Source organism: Leptonychotes weddellii, chromosome 11, assembly GCF_054177405.1.
Source record: "Leptonychotes weddellii isolate Sample4059 chromosome 11, ASM5417740v2, whole genome shotgun sequence".
Classification (NCBI taxonomy): Eukaryota; Metazoa; Chordata; class Mammalia; order Carnivora; family Phocidae; genus Leptonychotes; species Leptonychotes weddellii.
Genome location: NC_138379.1, coordinates 40,289,151 through 40,296,141, shown reverse-complemented (window position 1 = coordinate 40,296,141; position 6,991 = coordinate 40,289,151). Strand labels below are relative to the sequence as shown.

The 6,991-nt window shown below is 42.6% G+C and overlaps 1 protein-coding gene across 4 annotated transcripts in view; it reads right to left on the bottom strand.

The window, feature by feature from the left end:
- Nucleotides 1-6,991, bottom strand: part of LOC115937903 (uncharacterized) — a 176,446-nt gene that overhangs the window by 54,306 nt on the left and 115,149 nt on the right. The window contains exon 7 of one of the 4 annotated variants that reach the window (XR_014138692.1): nucleotides 48-3,449. The exons of the other annotated variants lie outside the window; for them this stretch is intronic. The gene's annotated coding sequence lies outside the window, so the exon portion shown is untranslated. Of the gene's footprint in view, nucleotides 1-47; nucleotides 3,450-6,991 lie in introns of those variants that run through there. 4 annotated transcript variants of the gene reach the window in all.

The window sequence follows — 6,991 nt, the reverse complement described above, 5'->3', positions numbered from 1 at the left end:
CAAATGTTAGGAGAGGTTGTGGAGAAAGGGGAACCCTCTTACACTGTTGGTGGGAATGCAAGTTGGTGCAGCCACTTTGGAAAACAGTGTGGAGGTTCCTCAAAATTTGAAAATAGAGCTACCCTATGACCCAGCAATTGCACTCCTGGGTATTTACCCCAAAGACACAGACGTAGTGAAAAGAAGGGCCAGATGCACCCCAATGTTTATAGCAGCAATATCCGCAATAGCCAAACTGTGGAAAGAGCCGAGATGCCCTTCAACAGATGAATGGATAAAGAAGATGTGGTCCATATATACAATGGAATATTACTCAGCCATCAGAAAGGATGAATACCCAACTTTTACATCAGCATGGATGGGACTGGAGGAGATTATGCTAAGTGAAATAAGTCAAGCAGAGAAAGTCAATTATCATAAGATTTCACTTATTTGTGGAATATAAGGAATAGCATGGAGGACATTACGAGAAGGAAGGGAATAATGGGGGGGGGATTGGAGGGAGAGATGAACCATGAGAGACTATGGACTCTGAAAAACAAACAGGGTTTTAAAGGGGAGGGGGAGATTGGTTAGCCCAGTGATAGGTATTAAGGAGGGCACGTACTGCATGGAGCACTGGGTGTTATACGAAAACAATGGATCGTGGATCACCACATCAAAAATAATGATGTATTGTACGGTGACTAACATAACATAATAAAAATTTAAAAAAATAAAAATAAAAATAAAGGGTAAATTTAATAGCATGTCTTTAATAGAGCAAATTCTCAAATAAAAACCTTAATCAGAAAATAAATAAATAAATAAAAAAAATAAAATAAAATGAGTCTCTTGCAGACAGCACATCAATGTGTCTTGCTTTTTTATCCAGTCTGATACCCTGTGTCTTTGTAATGGGCACATTTAGCCCATTTACATTCAGAGTTAACTATTGAAAGATATGAATTTAGTGCCATTGTATTACCTATAAAGTCACTGTTTCTGTATATTGTCTTTGTTCCTTTCTGGTCTATGTTACTTTTGGGCTCTCTCTTCACTTAAAGGATTCCTTTTAATATTTCTTGCAGGGCTGGTTTAGTGATCACAAATTCTTTTAGTTTCTGTTTGTCCTGGAAGCTTTTTATTTCTTTTCTACTTTATGACAACCTACCTGGATAAAGTATTCTTGCCTGCATGTTTTTCTCATTTAGCACCCTGATTATATCATGCCAGTCCTTTCTGGCCTGCCAGGTCCCTGTGGATAGGTCTACTGCCAGTCTCATGTTTCTACCCTTGTGGGTTACAGACCTCTTGTTCCGAGCTGCTTTCAGGATTTTCTCTTTGTCTCTGAGATTTGCAAGTTTCACTATTATATGTCGAGGTCTTGACCTATTTTTATTGATTTTCAGAGGGGTTCTTTGTGCCTCCTGGACTTGAATGCCTGTTTCCTTCTCCAGATTAGGGAAGTTCTCCACTATAATTTGCTCCAATATACTTTCTGCACCCCCCCTTCTTCTGGGATCCCAATTATTCTGATATTGTTTCACTTTATGGTATCACTTATCTCTTGAATTCTCCCCTTGTGATCCAGTAGGTGTTTATCTCCCTTTTTCTCAGCTTCTTTATTCTCCATAATTTTTCTCTATATCACTAAATCTCTCCTCTGCCTCATTTATCCTAGCAGTTAGAGTCTCCATTTTTTATTGCATCTCATTAATGGCCTTTTTTATTTCGACTTGGTTGGATTTTAGTTCTTTTATTTCTCCAGAAAGGGATTCCCTAGTGTCTTCTATGCTTTTTTTTCAAGCCCAGCTAGTATCTTTATAATTGTTATTCTGAACCCTAGTTTTGACATCTTACTTACATCCATACTCATTAGGTCCCTGGCAGTCAATACTACCTCTTGTTCTCTTTTCTGAGGTGAGTTTTTCTGTCTTGTCATTCTTGCAGAGAGGTCACTTTTCTATTTGTAGAGTTGCAGCTATTCTTTTCTTAGATCTCTGGTTGAGTTCACAGGTATTCAGTATGATTTGATAGATATGTAGCTGAATTCCTGGAACCAGACAAAACTAAGGTTTCCTACTCCCCCACCATCTTTGACCTTTTGACTGCTCTTTTTCAGTACTTCATTCCTTTTTGTGGCCAAATAATATTCCATTGTATGGATTTACCACATGTTGTTTATCTACTCATCCACTGATGGACATTTGGGTTATTTCCACCTTTTGGCTATTGTGGGTATGGCTGCTATGAACATGTGTGCACATGTACTTGGTTCCTATGTAGTATTAACAAGTTTATATTTTAGGGTAAATATCTGTTCTCCCCATCTTAAGGCTTCCATCTGGGGACCCCCACATTTAGGAGCCAACATCTCTGTCCTCCAAACCAGGAAAAAGTCCAAGCAAGTCAGAAAGATGGAAAACGTTGTAGATTCAGAAAGAGCCAGCCATGACAGGCCTTGGATTGGAGGTGGTTTCCAGTAGCAAATTAGTGAGAGAACAAGAGGACATGACAGGGAAGAAGTAATTACTACTACACATCCCTGGGAGTGTCATTTAGTTAAGCAAAATGATGGCAATAGAATTAGCCACATCTTACCTTCTCATTTTTCATTTTTTAATGCCTGAAAGTAGGTTCTGTTATGCTCTCTAACACCTCATGGTGAAGCTCTGGCCAGGCCCCCAGACATAGTCAGGGACAGAGTACCACACAACTCAGCTGACCACTGGCTCCCAGATGCTCTAGGTCTTACTAATTAGCTTCTGTAAACCCTCAGAGAATGGCTTTGTCCCAGTAAAGACAGTGAGCAGGACATCACCCCAAATATGGTGACCCACCCCAACTTGTATTTCCTGGCCACACTGGGCAGCTGGATACAAATTAGGGAAAACAGCTCAGAGAGGGAGCCAAGTGTAATGGTTAGGAGCCCAGACTCTGAAGCCAGAGAGCTGCCAGCCTGCAGTTGAATTCTGCCTCCACTTCTTGCTAGCTGTGTGACCCTGTGGAAGTTGCAACCACTCTGAGCCTCAGTTTCCCAAAAGTCAACTGGAGATAGTGGAAAGTACCAAATCCAGCTGCTATGTAATTTAAAAGAGAGTATGACACTTCAGTGTAAGAGCTTGATAAGTGTTAGTTAGCTAGGGTGGTATTGTAATGAAGAAGAGTTCCAGGATTATATCTCCTGCCAGGCATATTGCAAGAGCCCCAGTTCCCTTATCCCAGGAAGGCTGGGATATATTTTTTAAGTCTACTAGTCTCCCTGAGGCAACCATTTCCCTAGCTGCAGTCACACACACACAGACCCAATGCCCCCCACCTGGCTTTGGCCAGTGCCACCAAATCCATGGAACTCTCCCTTCGTCAGGGGGCACAGACTGTCTTGGACTTCACCTGGTCCCCTGCAGCATGTGAAATGTAGTCCTCACACATCAAGCAGGGTCCAGAGGCCAACATCGGGGAAACTCCTGCAGAGAGGTGGGGTAAGGGGTTATCAATTCTTTGGGCTTTTTGTTTTCTTTTTAAGGAATATAATTTGCATGTTTTTAAAAAATATGTCCATTTAAAGATATTGAGCTAATAATAAGTAATACACAAATATGGCAAAAATAAATATAGGAATAAGTAAACCTGAGAACCATTGGTTCCAGTCTGAAGTGACTTCTGAGCCTGTGACTATGACTTACACAATGACCCCTTGATGTCACTGGATCTCTTTACCTCAATGCCAAGTTCACCAAACAAATTTATACTCACTCTGAGCTATGTGCTATGTTAAGTGCCGAGACACACAAAAGTGAAGAAAAATGAACTCTGTCCTCACACCTGGTGGACGAGGCAGGCAGGGGTCTATCGATAGCACAGGAAGGGCAAAGCCAGAGGGAATTTCTTTAGATATTTATGTCGGTGGTGCTTCCGGGCTGGGCTTAATGGCCCCCAAAATATCTGGACTCTGAGCTGATGAGACTCCATCAAGGAAGTTGGTCAAAACAGATGCTGCGGGGTTAGAGCTTTGCAGCATGCTGGTGTGTTGTCAGGGCATTGCAGTATGGTGACAGACATGTGATGATACCATGATCAGGACAGTGGGCCTATCAGGTTGTCACGTTACAGCCCTTGTGTCATGGCATGGTGGTGGTGGTGTGCAGTGTGGGGCCTGCTTATATGCTCCCAGTGTGGAGTTGTGTCGGTACCAAGTTCCACCTTGTCGTGGTGGGACATTCTGGCCATGCGCTGTTACAGCTGTGTCACAGCAATATTGCCCCAGCTCGCCAGGATGTTACAAGGCCATGAGACTCGGCTGTGCTCTGGCTGCATGAGCTTGCATCATGAAGTGGTAGTGAAGTATGTGTGACACCACCTTTCTCGCTAGAGGGGCTCCCATCTGGTTTGAGACCAGAAATTCTTTTCATTTCAGTGTCCAAGACACTATTTTTTTCCCTCACTGGTCCAAACACGCCGCACACATTTCTCCTCAGGCAGGAGAGCATTTAGTGACAGTTACCTGGGAGGCCTAGTAACTATGATCTCAGCTTTGTCTCAGGTGTCTGTCAGGTGCTTTCAAAGCTTGCCACATGAAAGGCAGTTGTCAGTCCAAGTCAGAGGAGGCAGGCAAGGAGCAGAGGCACAACTCAGTCCCTTAGCCAGGATGAACCTCCTCCTGGGGAGGAATGACTCCGAACTCACCAAGGGCAGCTGTCAGCTGGCCAGCTTCTGCCCCTGTGCTTGGGGACCATGGCCTACCCACTGGTCCAAAGAGCCTTTCAGGCTGAAGTTTCTCAAGATACCCATGTCCTGCCCCCATTTTGTCAACAAAGGCGTGGAACCATATAAAACTGTGATTCTGAGCTTAAAATGCATCTCTTCCAGTCGATATGAGGCAGAAATCTGCTCATTTCCATATGCCTCACTTCTCTGGGCCGCATAGGATAGAGGAGTCCTGGTAAGAAAATACAAGGGATTCTTCTCATTCACAGTAGTTACGTTCTGTCAGTTTGTCTCCAATACAGAACCATTGCTCACAGAGGAAATTAGGGTTAGGTTCTTATGAGCCTCTGCTCACAACATTTTCATCAACCAATAAACACATAACTGTTTTCTGTGTGTTTCTGTGTAAAGATACTTTATTTAATACATATTATTGATTCGTTAACATTGACCTTACAGCCAACACTATAACTCATGCCTGAATGAAGCTTCTTTGACACACGTGTTTTCTCTGTAAGATACATTCCAGCTTTCTTGTGCTTAGGAACAGCAGACAGTACTTCAGCACCACACTTGGAGCGTTTTAGACAATGAAATCAACCAATAGAAAGCACAAAAATGCAAGAGAAAATGTGGCATTAAATAGACTGCAGAAAGACTCCCTGCCTGCCTCCTCTGACTTGGACTGACACTTGTTTACATTATGAGCACTGGAATAAGAAGGCAGAGCATCATCTTGCCCAACAGCTGGGAATGTGCACGTTGAGCAATTCCAATTTGTTGCCATTCTGCACATGTCCACAAATGACCACGAAATCACTATAAGTATTGATGTTGGGGTTACAAATAGATTTTAGCCAGTAGGCAAATTTGCAAATACAGAACCTGCAAATAATGAGGATGGATTGTAACTGGAAGGAACGTATATAGAGACTTGCAGGGCACAAGGAATCATTCTAAGCGTTTTACATGTACTGACTCATTTAATCCTGCCAGCAACACAATGAAGTGGATGCTACTATTGTCTCCATTTTATAGCTCGGGGAATGGAGGCAAAAAGGGCCAAGTAACTTGCTGAAGTTCCTACAACCAGGAACTGACAAAGCCAGGATGTGAACCAGGTATCTTGCTCTAGAACCCCCATGCTTAATCCATATTGCCTCTGGGTAACAATCTCCACCAATGACCTTAGTTTCTTAAGAGAATCTATTGAAGTCAAAGAACTGAACCCACTACATTTCCTCAGGCATGGCAGGCTGGCTCATACTTTCTCATCCTGAGCAGTTGAAGCTTTCCTGATGCTTCCAGTGAAGCTGGTATACCATCTGTTATTTGATGACCTCCACTGAAGCTTCTACTACTGGCCTTGCTATTATTGACCCATCTGCCTTGGCTACCCTGCCTGACTGGGGAGGGCCCTTTCTTCCTACCATTAGACTACTGAGTTGCCATTTTCTTTCAATACTCCATCAACAGTTTTTCTTTCTGTGGGGTTGGAGGGAGTGTTGCTTTGTACCCTGTGGACAAGTCAGTAAGGCGAGGCACGTGGTACTACCCCCACGACTCAGGCAAGAGTTCAGGTACCTGCTTGAGAGTGATTTCCTACATGAGAGTGATCCCCTGAACCTCTGAGCTCCATTTCCCACTGGTATATATGCACAAATAGGTGGGAGGTGGTACGGTAGAATGGCTACAAGCACTAGCTTTGAGTCTGAAAGATGTGTGACTGTGGAGAAGTAACAAACCTCTCTATGCCTCATTTTCAACACTGTAAAGTAGGTGTGATACCACCTGCTTTATTATAATCGTGATAAAAGTGATTAAGTAAGGGTGATAATAGCATCTGCCTTATAAGGTGGTTGAGAGGCTTAATTGAGAACAATCATGTGAAAATTTTGCACAATGCCTGGTATGAAGAAGAGCTCAGTGAGAAGCTTTATATTATTCTTCTCATTTTTATTTCACAAGTATTCATTTTAGTGTTCTGGGCTTACCACCATCAATTCTAAAGGTCTTTTGTAGTTTCACATGAGAGTCTTAACACTTTCAAAATCAAAAGGACTCTTGGTGGTTTGTACCAATTGCTTAAGCTCTTAAGATGGACATATAATTGGATATCTTCACCTCCCCCCCACCACCATAAAATTTCCAGAAACACTGATGGGATTCTAGGAAGGTGGTAGATGTAATTTTTTATCTTTTTGAATCACCCTACAAAATAGAGAGACTAACATGGCAAAACCAAACTCCTGCAGACAATATCTACAGCAATACAAGGAATCCATACCACTCCACAATATGA